Genomic DNA, 19,661 nt, shown 5'->3' on the forward strand with positions numbered 1-19,661 from the left:
TTTAAATTTAGCAAACATAGCACTAACAGCTTCTTTGTAACCTTCTTTATTCTTAAATTCTTTGAGCAAACCAGAAATATCAGCTAAATATACTAAAATATTACAAACAGTAGGATAATAAGCACCAAAAAATTCAACCGTAGCTATATAAAAAAAAATTAAAAACTTAACAAGATCATCAATTGCAGCCCAATCAGAATCATTTAGCATACATTCAGCCGAATTAGCTAATGAACCACAAAATTAGTTAAAAGTCAATGTAATAGGAACTTTATAAGCAAAATAAGTTTTTAAATAAGCATACGTAGCATTACATCTAGTATCACATTCTTCAGGTATAAATATCGGCATAAGTCCATTTTGTTCACATTTAACTTTAAATTCCCTTACTCTTTTTCTTTCGATTATTTCCTTGAATAAAGCCAATAGCAAGTCGGATCTTTTCAATATAAAACTCAAAAAAATTCAAAACTATCTCTTACAATTAAATTATATATATGACAAGCACACCTAACATGAAATATTTCAGGTAACGGCGGAGAGAGATCATTTTGTAACTTTTCAATAGCAGTGTTGTTGTTAGAAGCATTATCAAAAGCAATACATATAACTTTTCTTTCAATACCATAAAATTCTGCAACTTTACTAATAAATTCAGCAATAAATTCTCCTGTATGTCTATGATCTTCATTATACAACAAAGCTAGAATAAGTTTCTGCATAATAAAATTATTATCTATCCAGTGACAAGTAATGGTTAAATAATAATTTCTATTAACAGCACAATCAAGATCAGAAGTTAGAGCCATTTTACATTGAATATTTTTTAACAATATAGATAAATAATAAACATATTGTGAATGAAGTTTAAAAATATTGGTCCGACAAGTACTTCTAGGGATACCATTAAACATAGGATTATAAATTGCTTAAATATAATGAATAAAAATATTCGAAGAAGGAAAAGTGAAAGGCAAACAACCCACAGCTACCATTTTTGCTATTTCGTTTCGGTCCCTCAATTTATTATAATTCTTAATTACCTGACCGGTTGTTGGGTCCATTCTAGTTTGTGTTGGTTGTTAGAGTACGAGCCCTACTAATTGTCTATCTGTGGAACAAGTAAGTAAACGTGATTCACAGAAGTAAATACTGAACACAATATTTTTACGAGGAAAACACCCAACTCAAGAAAGGTGTAAAAAACCATGACCTGTACCTCTACAGGATTTAACCCAACTTCACTATAATACTTGAGCCTCAACAATCAACAAAATTACAAGACTTCTTGTAAACTAGGAATTAAAACTTCTAACTCCTACTATTACAAAAACACAAATCTTTCTAAGATATGTGTTCCCAAGTCTTCGAGTTTCCAAACTTGAAGACACAATTCCTAACTCAGTTTATAGATCACTGAGACTAAAATAATGACTTATTACAACTCAAAGAACCTACTCACTACACAAATTCTACAACTAGCCAAGTAAGAGATCAGGTTCTTTCTTCAAGTATGAGAACTGATATGCTGATTGTTGATATATTTTTTTAGTGCTTAACCCTTCTTTTGAATTCGTTTCTTGTATTTAAGAACCTACCTCATGAAGTCCTTCAATTGATATCAACTTCTATATTCAATAGGACTCCAGATAGTTTCCTGTTACTCTTTGCCGCCCCTCTCTTCTTCTTTCAATAGGATTCCTCTTTTCTCTTTCTTCAAGACTCCTTGTTCAACTCAACTTCTGCACTTCTTATTTTTCACTCAACTTATGCAAGTCTTCTTTTTCAACTCAACTTCTAATGTGATAAATGTTATCCACTTCTACTTGTAAGCCAGGTCATCATAGCAATAACTTATCTGCAGGTGATCTTGGTTTAGTTGGACGGAACAGCTTTTACCATATGTTTCATTCTCATGTCTATCATCAAAACTCCACATGCTCTAACATTGGCCCACCAACAGCCTCACCATCTTTTGCAATAAATAACTCTCTTTGGTGATTCTCTCTTATATGTCTCATTAATGTACCCATACCCCCTTGATTGCCTCCTCTTTTATGCCCATATACTTGTTGACAAATGTTGCATTGCACCTTAGTTTCTCTTTCTATATGTATAAAAAATTCTCATGCAATACTAGTTGTTTTACAAGCTCTTGGGGAACGAGGAGGACGATTAACCGATTCAGATTTAACATTAGCATTTTCTACTGCGGATGTCTCATCAATATTTTCATCATCTTCATCTAAATTAACCGCATCTACTTTATTTTCTTCTTCTATACCGTAATTTTTCTGAGCTTCTAAATAATTCATATCGTGAGCACCTACACCTACTTCTTCCTCAAAAGGTTGACTAAGAGGTACCTGAGGCACATGGGTATATCTACTACTTGAACTACCTCTACCGTCAGTAATTCGCTTTTTACTACCACTTTCGAGATAAATTTTTTTGACACTTTTACCGAGGTTTCTTAATTTATCCATAATATAAATCAAACTAAAAAATTTAAAATACACAAAAATAATAAAATTAAATATTCAACAATTAATACACTAATCAAAAATTAAAAACAGATGGAACGACAATACCAAATTTTGGAAGTATCCGAAAGTTGCGACTTTAGAAAACTTTCACTCGTATTTATAATCGTAAAATTAAAAAATAAATTGAGCACTTTAGGAGATATATAGAAATTTGAGAGAGAATGAGATTTGAGAGAATAAAAATTGTGTGGAAAATGATTTGAAAGTGTAGGGTATTTATAGAATTTTTTTTTATTTTTAAAAAATATTTTAAATTAAAAAAAAAAAAAAAGGCCAAATAGTCATTTGAGGCTCCAAACGGCCATATAGCTGTTGGGTCCAACGACTATTTTGCCCAAACGGTCAAAACAACTTTAAAAAAAAAAATCGGGTCGGGCAACTGGTGGGCCTGGACCGGGTTGGGTCCAGGCCGAGTCAACCCAAGCCCAAAAAAATAGTCCAACTTGGGACCGGCAGCCCTGCAGCCTGGGGGCTGAGCGGGCCGCATCAAATCGGGTCGGGTTTCCTAGTGAGTTGGGTCGGGCCAGGTCAAACCAGCCCGTTTGACAGCCTTAACCTTGGGGCAAATATTTTACTCATTAATTTGTTCATCCATTCTCTCAAGTTGCATCTTTGTGTTGAGGAAATTTCTAATTGTCGGGTAACACCAACATTCTGCCTATGACAAAGCCCATAAGGAGTCGAGGTGGTTGGGCCGGAATCATGATTAAACATGGAGTTAGATTTAGCCTTGGTTAAGAAATGAAGTTACATCCTACCTATCAGTTATAGATTTTGGCATGATGATTAAGTGTGTGATCACTCTATCCATGCGAAATTTGGGAAATTTTCACACATGATTCAGTAATATGTCACATTCAAAGATAGTCTTAACACTATCTTTTCTAACACTACAGTCGACCTTTCTGCCTAGCATTTTTTAATCACATAAAACTTATCTTCTACCTTCGAATTATCTTTCCAGATTTTCTTATAACTCCTCCAAATCGTGTGCAGCCTAATACCATATCACTGTTAAAACAATATAATTCCAATACTGTGAGAATTAAAAAATGTTGCTGATCCCAAGCTTCAGCGGGCTTCAATGGATTTTCAGTTCCAATTAGTTCGTTGACGTTAGAATTGTATACAAGTTATATTTTGAGCTTCAAATAACATGATCAGAACACTAGTAACAATAATCTATCTACGAGGCAAAACTGTCATGTGTCAGCACCACATAAAAGCAATAATTTTAAAAAAATATTTAAAAATTCAATTTTAAAAAACACATAACTTCCCATCACAAAAGAAATTTCTATTTTAAAAAAATTAAAAAATTACCGTATTCACTAACAAGTTTTGCTAATAAACTTCCACATTTATTTTTTCTTAATAAATAACATGAATTTTCTGGGAAAAAAAAAAGAATAAAAACTTAAACTTAAACTAGTACTAATAATTTTAAAAATCATGACTTCCACACACAAACACACCATATAAACACTACATACAAGTTAAATAACGAAATATTGTAAATAGCATTTATCATTAAAAATTAATAATTACAATAACAATTTAAACAATAATAATCGCCAGATAAAAAAACACGATACACATCTAATACTTGATTGATTAAAATTATTAAATATTAAAAATTAAAAATACTGATAAACTAGTTTGACTTGAAAGAGGAACTTTTCATATGGATAGTTTTGAGGAGTTGATATTAAAACTATCCACTTCAGTCCTACTTCTGATAAATTATCTTTCGACTCTTTAATCCTTATTTAATCCTTAATATATTCTAAATGTTCTGCAATTTCACAAATTTGTATTTCGATTTTTTTGTTTCTATACTTGAAAAAACAAATCAATCTACTTAATATTGTCATAAACATACTTGGCTTTACAATTTTATAGCATCTCACAAATTACTAATAATTTCATGCAATGGAATTTGAGAGTAAGAGTTGTTCGATTGTGGCAAGTGTCGAATAAATTCAAAATTGAAATACCCTATTCGTTGGATATGATTTTACAGGAAGCAAATGTACTTATTGCTTTCTAGTAATTTTAAATCTTTCACTTTATTTACATTATTAATCTTTCTTTTTAATTTTTAATATTGTTAATTCATTCAACAATTCTAATTTTTCGTCTCAAATTAGGGTGATCGTATATATGCCTCAATTGACAAGTATGATATTAAGTTTTTCAAGACTAAAATAGAGGAACTTGAGTTATATCGCATGAACTATTTTGTTGTTGCACATAAACAGAGGTTGATTTTCATAAAACAACTTTCGCTGAAAAAATTACTAATCCTTTATATCGTAGACATATTTAATTTGCGTTCATTTGATTAACTGACAATTCAATATATTGTCGATGACACAGAACTATTTGGTAATGATTTTTTTTAAAGTCAATTTACAATTGATCAATAATATGTGGTTTCTATTTGGACTAACTCATATATATTTATAGATGTCGTTGGTCAGGTTATGGCACATGAAATGGTTCAACATTTAAACAAGGAGACAATAATAGTATCTTTATAAATGTTGTACTAGAAGATGATAAGTACATTTTTTTTACACTACAAGTTTCAAATCAAAATATAATTTCGATCCAAAAAAATAATCTTTTGTCACTAATTGCATTAACTATTGTATATATATACTTTTATTACTTTTTGTTAAAGCTGCAATATTTAATACACAAATATGATAGAAGGAAAATAATAAAGTAAATCATAAAATCAAATCTATATTCTTATAGAAGAAATAGACTTTCAACAACTTTATGGGGTGAACTTGTGTATCAAATTCAACCTTATTTGAGTGCATTTACAGATGTTGATTGTTGTTCTTCAATTTCTAAAGGCTAAAATATTCAGATTTGTCACCACCTATTGTTTTAACAAATTTATTAACTAAAATTAACATTAGAATTTAGAATATATAGTAATATCTAAGATTATAATATTTTTTTTCAAATTAAATGCAACATGTGATTTTGACTATGTGTGGCTTAGCCAGACAATTTCTCAACAAAGTTATTCTACCACAGATGAGTTAGCCAAAAAAATTATACCTTTTAAATATATCAATGATTTGATTCTATGCACAGAAATGAGAATAAATTTTTTCATTTTCTATTAACTTTACACAATCTATTTTAATATTTATTGCAATATTTTTTCTATTAAACAGGAAGCTAGTTAATGAATTGCTGCAAAATTTATCTATTTGAATCTTGAACATGGATGGTCATACTTGACTTGCAATAAGTGTCTTACAATAGTTGAACAAGATGATAACTCATATTTTTGTCCAAAATATATTGCAGAAGCAAAAGTTGTTATTACAATCCTATATGAATTTCACTATAAAAAATAAATCTGTTAATATGATAAATAATGCAATTCAGGTATAGACTACAAGTCGGTGTAATGAATGAAACTAGTTTTATAATTCTATTACTTTGGAACCGTAAGTCTATGCAACTTATGGAAAAAACTGTAAATTTTTTTGAAGAATGACTTAATTAACGATGATGAATGTTCGCATCCATGTGAATTGGATAACATTATTGAGAAAAAGCTCACGTTTAAGGTCATTGTTAAGGAATCTAATATAAACAAATATGATAAAGTCTACAAAGTTGTAAAGTTTGATGATGATGAAGCTTTTTTCAAGAAATACAGTCATCCTTCATTAAAATACTCTATAAGTGTTACTTACTTTTTTTAAAATAAAAAATTCACAAGTTACAAAAAAATTATAAATTTCATTTTTAATGACATTATTGTATGTAATAGGATTCTCTCTTTGAAGGTGCACAAAGTTATGGAAGAGATGAGCTTTTTGAAGTAGTTATATGTTACATTTATACATATTTTAACCTAAACGTTTTTAAAAGTATAATAATTTTGCGTTGAAGTGATAACATTTCTTTTGTAATGAAAATTCATCTCTTTTTCTTTACGTACTTGCATTTTTATATTCTGCTTATATGTTTTCTTGATCATATCAATTTGTACACAAAGAAAAAGAGAGCTTACAATTAAAAATTGAATTTTAGCTTTAACATAATTATTATAAAGAAATATTTGAAAAGAAGATGCTAAATATAGTCTCGTTTTATTACTCTTTTTATTCTTACCTAACACAGTTTTACACTATATAATCTTTTACAGACTCCCATCAAGAACAATATTTCAAGATGTGAATCATCTCTAACAGAAATCAGTGTTGATTTGTCAGAAAATCAGTCTAACGAAAAAAAAGCAAATATGCAAAAAAATTGTCAATGCAGAAATATGATGATATAGAAATATTGGGTACAACATTTGTTTACAGGATAATTAAAATGCTAAGCATATTGTTTTAATTTCTCTTTTATGTGAAAATATTTTACCAAAGAAGGTAAATGCTCTAGGCCAATAGGTTATGTTTGATGTTAGGGTTCATTAAAAAAAACAGAATAACAAAAAGTAGATAAATGAAATATGAAACACCCACACATATTCTTCATTAAATTATACAAATATCTAATATTGTACTTGTTCATAAAAGAAAGATCTTGTATACATTACATGAAACATAGGTTATACTATGATAAAATAAATTAAAACTAAAATTTACAAAAAAAGTGAATACAGTTGAACATGAAAATTCCTACTCTTGTTTTTCTTTCCTTCTTAATCACTTTACGAACCTTGTTGGTGAATTGTTACATATTGAGATAATGATCTACTTGACTTATTGATCACGTATATAAAGATAAAATCATAAGACTCTGAACCTATAGTTTGAATTTATTGAATAAATCAAGAAATTAAAGATCTTCTTAAACTATGATACAAAGTGTACAATCATATTCTATTCTCCCTTTTTTTGTTGCTTTACTGAGTAAAATTAGCTTCTTTTTTTAATTCTGTTTTAATAATAATCATCATAGTCTATTGAAACAGATTTCATAACCAGAATAATGGCATGATAGTTTATGTGAAGGCTCGACATTAACCAGTAGTGGTTTCATGGATAAAGAAGAACATATCCTACCATTAATAAAATGAAAGATAGGAGCGACGTGTAAAATGCTACATAGTAACCAAATAATTAGCATAAAAGGATGTCTTACCATCCTTGGGAAACTTCTCCCATGTCATTTTTTTTTCAGCTACTGAAAAGGCTTGAACTGCTTCAGCAATATCAGCCTCCCTATTTGCCTCCACAGCCTCAGCTATAGCTGATTTTGCTTCTTTAACCGCTTGTGCGGCAGCACCTACAGCCTCTTGAGGTATCATGTGCTTCATTTTTTTCATTCTAAATCAATCTAAGATGTAAGCATATTCAAATCATCACGATCAATCTTAGAGAAGATCTTTTGCCTGTTGTCCAAAAGTGTAATAGAAAGGTTTCTTCTACTATTAAATGGTGTGTAAGGAGATATCTTTTTAAGCAACAGAAGGCATCTTCTATCTCCTCACTCCAACTAGTTTTCGATGGAATAAATTTAACCAGCTAATCAATTCTGTAGCTTATAGTACTAAGGGATTGAAAGTTGAAAAAAGAAAAGCACACAAGCTATTTCAGAACCTCCACATAAGTCATAGCAAATTAAAAGAATTTCAAGTTCCCAATATGCAATCATAAAATATATACAAGAAAGTTGTCAAGTACAAAATACCGAAAATAATAGCTTTTTAGTTATAAGAGATAACTCATACCACAAGATATTTAAATGGCAATTTTATGCTTCAATTAGCGTTGAAGTTACAGATGACAGCTCATACCACACCATATTTAATTTTATTAATATTTGGCAAGAGAAAAAATTTTAGTTGATGCTTTTTTACTTATTTTCCTTGGACAGGAGTGACTTCACATATAGCGAGCTTTAGTGAAGAATAAATGTATTTATATAAGGGAAACAACATTTCTAGTATGTATACATTGAAAAAAGAAAATAGTATCTTAGTACAGATTACAATGCAAAACTTTATCAGTAAATTGAACCCAAAATAAGAAGAAAATTTCAGGTAGAAGACATATACCATTTTGTTCTACTGAATCATCATGATAGGATTCTGCAACACTATGAAGATGAACAAAAAAAAATCTTTTGTAAAATCTTTATGATGCCTGGCAACAATGTCACCAACCTCGAATTGTGACCTTCTGATTGTCCAAGAAATTTGTTATGCCTCTGAGCGTCGTTATCAACTTGGAAAGAAACTTCCAATTGAATCTCATAAACACTGACCAAGCTCACATGAAAGCTGAAAATTGGATCTTAAACACAATAAATAAGACAAATATTGCAAGAAATCTACTAATGAGTTATTAATTTTATTAATGTCCAGTTGGCCTTCCAAACATTAACTACTGTGAATGGATGGTGTTTTTCTTCGTGTGTTTTTTTAATTTCTTTTACCTATCTGCAGAATATTTCTATAATTTAGTTTATAATGTCAATAAGGTGGAACAAAATATATTTGTTAGTGTCATATTTTTACTAACTATATATCATTCCTAAAGTCCAACTATGTCAATCATAATCGTCGACATATAGTTGAAATTATTGACAGTTCTTTCTTTTCTCTTCTTTTTTCATACTAACTATTCAATCTTTTATTAATAGAGTCTCATAACGCATCATTTAGTATCATAGGACCACAGTCTTAACAAATATTTTATGAAAAAAATAAGAAATAATATATCTGGTAAATGACTTTGCAGCATTTGCAATGATGGGGACTGCATTGTCTCTCATACCATCACCAATAAAAGCATCCTCACTAAAAGGCTTCAAATTTGTTCCAATATGATAGCTTTTAAAAGCTGACTGAGACATTACTCGAACAGATGGTGGAAGATTAACGGGAGGTACACCTGGAGCTCTCTTAACTGTAGGTAGACATAAAGCTAGCGTAACTAACTGTTGCTTCTATAATTTGAAGGCTTGGTATGACAGCAAAATGGACTCGATTATTGATGACCTTCAAATCAGATAATAAGCATAATGAATCATCACAACAGGGAACGCATAATATCTATAATCTCGAGAAAACACCTGTGAACAAAAAAGCAAAAAAAGAGTACAAAGATGCAATGAATACCTCAGAGAAACAGGGATCTCGTTATAGATATGGGATTGTCAATTTCTAGAACCACTGCTATTCATCTGTTCAGCAACTTGAGAACTCTCAACACTAAATATCTTGAGTAGAGGAATTTTCTCTGTCGGGTTTGGCATAAAATGATTCACTTGGATATTTGATACAATAGGCCTCCAATTTGCAAAAAATCCCCATGAACATAAGCTTCCTCATCTCTGCCAGTACAATTATTTGCACCATGATTTTCTTCCAAAGTGGTTTTAGCAATATCATGCTACATTTGTTCATGAGCATAGGCCTTATAGTTTATATAGAACTACATCCCGTGGATGCATTAGAAACTACAGAGCATTGAAGTTAAAGAACACTTCCAAAAGTGTAGGAACCGACAAAATTCACTCGTCAATCATTCAATTTACTAAATTTTAAAAAAGATACAAAGAAAAATAACAAATCAGTCATTCAATTAAATCTTATCCATTTTGGGTCTAAAAATAGACAGTTCAACAAAATTATCAGAAAGACATAGGAGATAGTCACATAAACAGAGTTGAGATTCATCGAAGAAAAATAAACCATCTCATCTTTGTACTTTTGTGTCTGAACAAGGATAAAAAATAGGATGCTTATCTCCATCATACACATTCTCCGTCACAATCATCATCGACACCAATATCAGCACCATCATGATTTACATCCTCACTAAATGTGATCCTCTTTCCCAGTTTAATTCTGAAAAAGTCTAAATAAAATACTTTAGAAATTAAATGTTTCAATTATAAGAGCATTGAAATATCTCTGGAAGCAACGCACAATATAAAATAAAGCATAATCTTAAGCTTTAAAAGATGTGAACTCTATGAAAGCTACCTCTGTAAGCAGCGCACAATTTGTTCTGCCATAGAATTTAGCCCAAATATGAAACCATCTCATCTATGTACTTTTTTATTTGAACATTGATCAAAACAGGATTAGATACATAGACAAGAAAACAACAACCAACACGAAAAAATAGCATTATATATAGCCCAATTATACTGTGGAGATGATCCTGAAACTATGTTCAACATCCATATTTTTCTGGAATTGCTTGATGATTCAACCAAAGCAATGAAAAATATAGCGAAATTAAAATTCCCCTCCATCCTATTTTAAGATGTTGCTTCTCGGGATCTTTAAGAAATATGGCCACAATCAGAATAATTCAAAAGGCAACCACAAGCTTGCATGGCACCGAAGATAGAGTTAATCACTTAAATTTTTTTCCTGAATAAAATTTTATAGAGTAGGTTGAATCAGTTTCAATTACTTCTCTCTAAGAGAACCGTGAACCAGAAATGTGGCATCGGAAGAATCCTGTATAAAACTTCATATCCAAAAAAAAAAACTAATGTCAAATGGGAGGATCATATTCTTAATATCCTGCCTCTAGGAACCCTGCCACAAACATCTAAATGTAAGACGGAAAATCTTATGCATGACTACTCTAATACTGTCAATCAGATGATATGGGGAAAAGAAAAGAAAAGAAAAGAAAAGAAGAAGGATAATGTCCTTAAACACAATGTAAATATTTTTTAACATGACATGTACAAGAGAGACTAGGATTTCCTTTTACAATTCTTCTGCTTACTAGTTATCTGAACCAGCTTTCAGATACCAGAAGAACTAAAATCTTTTTACTAACTATATATCATTCTTAAAGTCCAACTGTATCAATCATAATCTTCCGCATATAGGTGAAGTTGTTGACAGTTATTTCTTTTTTCATAATAATTGTTCAATCTTTTGCCAATGGAGCCTCATAACGCATCATTTAGTATCATAGGACAACAACAACAACAATAATAATATATCCAGTGTATTCCCACAAACTAGAAATCTCAGAGAGTAAAGTGTACGCAATCCATACCACTATCTCAGATGAAGTAGAGAGGTTATTTCCAAAAAACCTTGCCTCAGCACAAATAACAGTATAACAAATAAAAAGCATAAAAATAAATAATAAAATAGGATAACATAAGTGGTAGTAATCTCAAAAGAATAATAAAGCTCAAAATGCAGAGCACTATGAACTAACGGCAAACAATAAGGCACTAAAATTCAAGAAAAGTCTACTGAAAGAAAAAAAAGTACCAGCTCTTTCATATTCCATACAAATAAGTAAAATACCTCAATATGATATGTTTTCATATAAGAAATCAAGGTGAATAAGACTGGTAAATCACAAGAAATGACACTAGCTTATGCATATCATGGACACAACTAACTTGGAAGCAATGACTTCAATGTTCTCAACATATCCATTCACCTTGGCAACATATTCAACTGCTCCAGTAGTTCCTACAAAAGTGGCAACATATTGTAAAAGATATAACAAAAAAATAGTAAATGCATAATGTCCATTGAAAGAAAAAAAATAATATTACAAAAATTATACATTTCCCTACATAAGTAATTTATATGTAATTATTTTTTGAAAAGCTTTTCATAGAAACAACTCATGCCACAATCTGTAGTTGTGTGTAAGAACAATAATCAAATTTCACAAAAAACTACGTTAGAAAACATAAAATGAAAAAGAAAAACATCAGCTTCCTGTAAATTGAAATAAATAGAGGCTCCAATAGAGACATCAAAAACTCAATTGATGCATATTTGTTCAAAAGATTGGAAAGTCAAAGAGGTATCACTATGACTTTATATTTCTCATCTTACATCTGTTAAAAAAATCAGTAGGCGGACGAGCCATCCTGAGCCCTATTCATCCTAGATATGATGATATTGTAGTACTACTAAACTTAATCACCATGTTGAAATCAAAAAGTACTTTTGCTCAAATATATTTTTACAGGTAAACATGTTGCAGGTATGAAAGCAGGTTGCAATATTGTATACAAAAGATGTATTTGCAAAGCCCCAAAGGATTTCTCCTTTGAGAACTCAAATACTCTATATGCACTAAAGTATCACTACTAAAACCTTAGAACAATATCATTCCATTACAATTACACTCAATAATAAACTAAAATAGGAGAATATATTTAACAAGGAACAGAACTGACCATTAACCTCTTTATCCATCAAAGACACAATGGTTCATCTATTTTCAAATTTTTCATATAAGACCCACTTAATTAGTAGCTTTGTTTAATATTGAATGCAACTAGGACAACAGTCTTATCATAGGACAATAGTTTTAATAAATATTTTATAAAAAAACACATATATGATAATTGACTTTGCAGCATTCGCAATGTTAGATTTGGTACTAATCTTTCATTGTTCAATGCAAGTCCATTGAAAATTTAACACATTGAATTTTTTAATACTTTATAATACTCAATTGCTGACTAATTAAATATCAGATAAAGAAACAAAACAAAAAAATAATCTACAAAATACTCAACTGCACATAATCAACTGTTTTTATTTTCTCAGTACTGAATATCTTTTCAGTTAAACTACAGTTACATTCACTTTTGTCATGAAAGATCAAAATAAACTTGCAAGAAAAATAAATATGCTTACGAAAAAAATTAAAAACAAAAAAAATATTCTTCAGATAACAATGGCATGAATCTTTGTTCTCTGTTTTTGTCATATATATTATATTATCTCTTTAGTAGTTTTATGATATGCACTCTTTTGTCACACTATTTGATACATTTTCAAGTTTAAAAAGATAAATTATTTATAAATAATGGCTAACGTTAATATTTGTATGACACACTTTGAGACCAGTTCATATACAATACAAAGAAATCTCATGGTAAAGGACTGTTGGTGAATGAGAATATTCTTTCAAATCATTTAAATATGAAATGTGATGATATATCTGTCACGATCTAAAAATAAGGGTCATGATGGCACTTGTTGCAGCGTACCTTGACAAGTAAGCCTATCACCCAAACTAATACAAAAAGGAAAAAGAAAAGACAGAAATGCCTAAGATAAGGCTTCTAGAATGAAGCCGAACCATACAAGTAATTATAACAATGCAGAAAGAACTTATCCAAAATACTAATCATGCCCAATACATCAGAAAATAACCACAAAGGAATAATATTTGTCTCCGAATATGTAACATCCCGAAATCTCATCCCGGAACGTCACACGGTGCTTAAGGCCACAAGTAGCCCCAAGCTAATCCTTTGAGCCTGCTACTACTTTTAACACTTACTTTAGGATAGATAAGTCATGGAACAACACTATGTCATATCAAATCTGAACTAAAACAACTGAAATAATCATTTGAGAAATCAATACTAAAAATCTGGGAATCAACTACTAGTCTAGTCCGACAAGCCTCTACTTACTACTGAACTAGAAAGTCATTGGGACAAACCCCCAACTGACTTGACTGAACTGAAAGCCATAACAACTGATATCAAGACTGAAAATTTGAGAAATAGGTCCTCGAGCCATGAGGACTCACCTACTGCGGAGTGTAGATGGAGGTACTCGGGAATCACTGTCGCGGCTGAGACTAAGCACTTGAACCTACATTATGAGATAATGTAGCACACAGACATTTATGTGGATCAGTACTTTGAGAATGTACTGAGTATATGGGGGTGTATGCATTAAGTAAATAATATCATTATTCTTTACGAAACCATGCATGCAAATATGAATGACTCGCATAGCTTGAATAAGTCCAAAATATAAATGTCATAAGTCATGAATAATGAAACATGTAATAAAAAATATCGTGAGTCATTATACTTAGTTCTAAAATATGTATTCTCTTCTTATTCTCAAAGCTTGTAAACCAAAAAGGAATCTTAAAACAATAACTTTCAAACTTATACTTTTATCTTAAGGAGAATAAAGAACTTCTTTTGAAACCTTAGGAATTCAAAAACTTATGATTATAGAACTTTGGGGCTCTTTAAAAACTTGGGAGTTTTTTCTAATCGATATAAACTATGTGATCTGACATGGAGTCCAACATCTTGCCCACGTTGAGGAGAGCTGTTCTACCCTTGGCATCGGAATAGAACCTTAACTTTAGTGATCACTATCTTAACCCACTTGGGATAAATTATCATCCTACGGAGGCTCGTAGTTCTGGGGCATGAAACCTTGGAATCAAGCCCAACTCGGTGGTAAATACTACTCCCATACTTAGGCTCAGAACTTTTAGGAAATCCACCTTAAAATAGTACACTAATGTATAATGAAAGCCAATTATGTTTTTCTTTGCTTCAAATCATAAACAATGTGGATCCCTATCTTAGCTTGGGGTCAAAAGCGATCTTTCTTTAAGAATCAAAGTACTTGTATATTAAATCACGTTAAAGACATAGCCTTCAAGAAACATCACAATTCATACTTGACTCAAAGCATCAACATATACTCAAATGATCTAAATTTCATACTAAAGTTTAATTCTTGACTTCAACTTTGGAAACACTTAAAAATATCAGTTTTCAATGGGGAAATACAATTCACAACATAAATCCTCATTCCAAGACATAACTAATTGAGATAACATGTAATTTCAAGACTTGAACAATTTCTAAGTTCATAAACTCAAAATAGAGTAAATTGGATAAAAACTTACTTGTAGAAATATGAAATTCTTTAATAAAATCAAAGTTTTGGGCACAAGAACGGAAGAAGTGTTCTTGTTCAAACCCCACATACCTTAGATTATGGACTTTGAATGAACTCTCGCTTTTGTGACTCTATTCGCGACTTTAGATTGATATTTTTGATGCCATTGGTCTGGGGATTCCGATTCTTGAAGAAATTTTGAAAAGTGACGGTTAAATCTTGAGTTCTCTTGAACTTCGGGTTGAAACCCTAGAAAGTGTTCTTGGTGAATTTTAAAGAAGAAGGCTATATTTTTGTATTTGGGGACCTTAATCCCGTGTTATGACTGATAGAAGGTGGGGAAAAGACTAAATTGCCCCCCTTGGATGCGGATTTCAAAAACTAAAAAATTAGGCATCGACGCGATTAACGATGCGGTGCATCGATGGCACCGACGCGATACCGACGCATCGCGCCATAATCGCGCCAAGCCTCAGTACTTTTGACTGGCAGTTCCTGCAACAAAATTGACCAACGCAATGGACGACGCGGTGCGCCAAGATTGTGTTGGTCCACTATTTTGGGACACCAAACGTGGTCTAAACATGGATCAAAAATTCCAAAACTTGTCTGGAAACACCTATTGACTTTTCTAATCATGAATTAGCTAAAATATCAACTATCGAAGGCCGGGAAGGTTGGTAATAAAATCCTCAAAGTTTCGAGGCTCTAGAAATGACTAAGTCCCAACACTTAGCTAGATTTTTTTTCTAAGTGTAAGAACTCTTTGGGCATCATTTAAGGGATTTAGACGACGAGTATTTTGCGGGGTCTTACAGAATACTAATAAAGACATAACTAACACAGAAAGATAAAGGTGAACTCCAGACGTATGAATGTCAAACTGCTACCTTGAGTAATCTGAAGGCGCTCAAAAATTAACTAATCTTAGGTGCACCCGAACATGAAGCTGCACCAAAAGGGTGAAGTAGGAGAGAGTACAGGCCACTTGTACTCATTAGGTATCATAAAATAGAAAATAAAGCATACAAAATACACACTAAAGGCACGTCACCTGCAATAAAAAAATGTCCCATAATGGTATCCCACACTGCTTGCACTAAGAGTTCTAATATATCACATATATTACAATAACACACCAAGATAGAACACAAGTATGTATTATGTCACATATAAGTAGAACACAGGAGAACATGTAGATACAAGATCATCAAATACAAGTAAAGGAAGGTAAGACAAATATATAGATGACAAGTCAATATAGCAATACAACATAACATAAACACAATAAAGTAAGTGCATTGTATATGATAGTGATGATGATGATGATGATGCACGAGGTCGTCACACAACCTTTGGGATCGCCACACAATCTCCGTATACACCTACGGAGCTAAAGCTTTCTGGCGTAGGACCCATTGGTGGTTCGTCAATCCGTATACAATCCATATATCTCATATTTTCTTTCTGGCACATCCCTCAAAAGGGGTTTTATAAAGTATTATAATATCTTCTCTCCGACACATCCCTCGGGGAGAGTTTAAAAAGGTGTTTCCAGTGTTATTCAGGTGTTGCTACAGTGGTACCAATGTTTCATGAATGAGTATGATATGAGGATGTAATGCTCACAATCAATCACAATGAGTATTTTCACAGTCAATACAATGATATATTTTAACAACCAACTATAATTATACATTTTCACAACCAAGTGAGCTAATATTCACTCATTATTTTCATTTCATCCATGAATTTCCACATGTCTCATATAACAACAAATATAAATATATCACAGTACACCAATGGTACCACATTAGACATTTCAACAACACAATAAAATTATTCACATATATTTAAGGCTATCAACATCACATAGGACTCCACATGGTCACACATATCACATAATATCTCAATTTCAACAATAACATTACATATAGGCCCCTACACGGACACAACACATAGATAATCATTTTTCATTATTAGTTCTCACCCTTAATATGCATTTTGTACCATCATTTACTACTCAACCCAATCTGGAAGAGTTAAGCCATAACCTACCTAAAGCCGAAATTGACCCTCTACACTTTGAACCCACGATTTTACTTTTCACAAATGATCCTGAACACCACTAAAAATATCAATTATGGAAACTATGTGTCAAAACAAAATCAATGACACCCATATTGACTACTTGATTCGTGGTCAAAACGGACCCCCAAAATGAGTTTTCGAAAACGAAGGACAAAATCATAATTTTACTTCAAAAATGTGTTTTTCATATTTTTAGGAACCTACAGCTAAAAATTCAAGTCAAATCAAGTCAAAAATGAGATTCAACTCGAAGAAAAATCATTTTTAAGCTTTACTAGGTAAAATCTTTGAAATACGGGTTAAAATCAAGAATTGGAGTTGTTTTGAAGGTTAAATTGATGAAAACTAGTAACTATAAGATTAAAATATTATTCAAGTAAAAGGGAGCAAAATTGGGGTTTAAAATCAAACCCTGAGATTTTTGGAGTTTTGAGAAATTAATCAAGAGATTACTATTAAAAGGCTGAATTCTTACCTTAAATCCATAATAGAATCAAGAAATAGATGTTAATCTAGTTTCCCAAGCTCCCACAAGCTTCACTTTTAAGTTTTCACACTAATTTAAGGTTTAACTCTCAAAAGACAAAATGAAAAATGAGCAAAATAGGCTAATAAACTTCTATTTATAGTGCAGATTTTCTGCACCATCTATAGATAAAAAGCTGTTTTTCTTCATTTTAAGTTCAATCTGAACTTCGACGGGGTGCCCGAAATTCGTTCGGAGTTGCGATATATTAAAACAACCTATGCAACCATACTAAATTCAACGTTTCAAATGCATTGGCGAAGTTGTATTTTTGAAAAACATATTGTTTTCACAAAGTTGACCCTTGAAACCCGAAATCACAAATTTCCAAACCGAGGATCGAAATGAGATTTAAAAGCCGTAAAATCAGACCAAATATGCTACCACCATAAAATCGACGTTCTAGATTTGCTGGCGAAGTCAGATTTTCCATCCGAGGTCATTTTGATCAAATATGGGTCCCACACCATATTTCTAATTTTCCAACTTTTCAATCTTCCATCCAAGGTCATTTCGATCAAATGTGGGTCCCACACCATATTTCTAATTTTCCAACTTTTCGATCAATAGGTCAAAATGACCTCGGGTGCACCGGGACCCGAACCAAAGGTATACCTAGCCTAAAATCAAAATTTTGTAGGTGCTGGCGTAGTCCGTTCAGCCATCTGTCACACAAATCAAAAGATATCTACATAAGTCTAAAATAAGGCTCTCGAAGCCATCAAAAATTACAATATTGCATAAATGGTATAAAATTGCATCTAGAACCATGTTAATCACCCCCATACCTCAAAATACAATGCAACTATAGAGAGGAGTAAAACAGTCAAATCACAAAAAAAAATACACAATTCACATATTTCATCAAAAAACTGATTGCTACATCATCTACCACTAAAAATCTAGTTCGTCCTCGAACTAAGGCAAAGAAATACCCGAATCAATGAAAAGATAGGATAGGAATTACATATATCAGACTTAATCTCCCAAGTAACCTTATCTACAGGTCGATGACGCCACTGAACCTTAACCACAGGTATAACTCTATAGTGCAACCGCCTAACATCTCTAGCTAAAATGGAGATCAACTCCTCAACAAAGGACAAACACTTATCAAACTGAATCGACTCCTAATGAATGACATGAAACTCGTCAGGAATATAGCAACGAAGCATAGAAATATGAAAAACTAGATGAACAGTTGATAGATCAGGGGGCAAAGCTAACTTATAAGCGACATCACCAACAGTTTGAAGAATCTCAAATAGGTTGATATACCTGGGGCTAAGCTTTCCTTTCTTCCTAAACCTCATCACATCTTTCATGGGTAAAACTCGAAGAAAAACATGATCACCAACACCAAATCTCAAGGCACGAGTCTACGATCAGCATAACACTTCTGCCTACTGCGATCCACTCTAAGTCTATCCTAAATGACCCCAACTCTATCCAAAGACTCAAGAAGTAAGTTCGTACCTCGAGGTCTTACCTATGAAACATCAAACCAACCCACTGGGGAGTGACAATGCCTATTATACAATGCCTCAAAAGGAGTCATATCAATACTAAAATGGTAACCATTATTATATACAATCTCTGCTAAAGCCAAATATTATTCCCACTGGCCACCAAAATCCATCACGCATGTGTGGAGTATATCCTTCAAAACCTGGATAGTCCGCTCTGATTGTCCAACATTCTGGGGTAAAACTCTATGCTAAGATCAACCTGAGTATCCAACCCATTCTAAAAAGTCTTCCAAAAGTGAGATGTGAACACAGAACCTCAATCCAAAATAATGGATACTGACACACCATGCAGATAC

This window comes from Capsicum annuum, chromosome 9, assembly GCF_002878395.1.
Source record: "Capsicum annuum cultivar UCD-10X-F1 chromosome 9, UCD10Xv1.1, whole genome shotgun sequence".
NCBI lineage: Eukaryota > Viridiplantae > Streptophyta > Magnoliopsida > Solanales > Solanaceae > Capsicum > Capsicum annuum.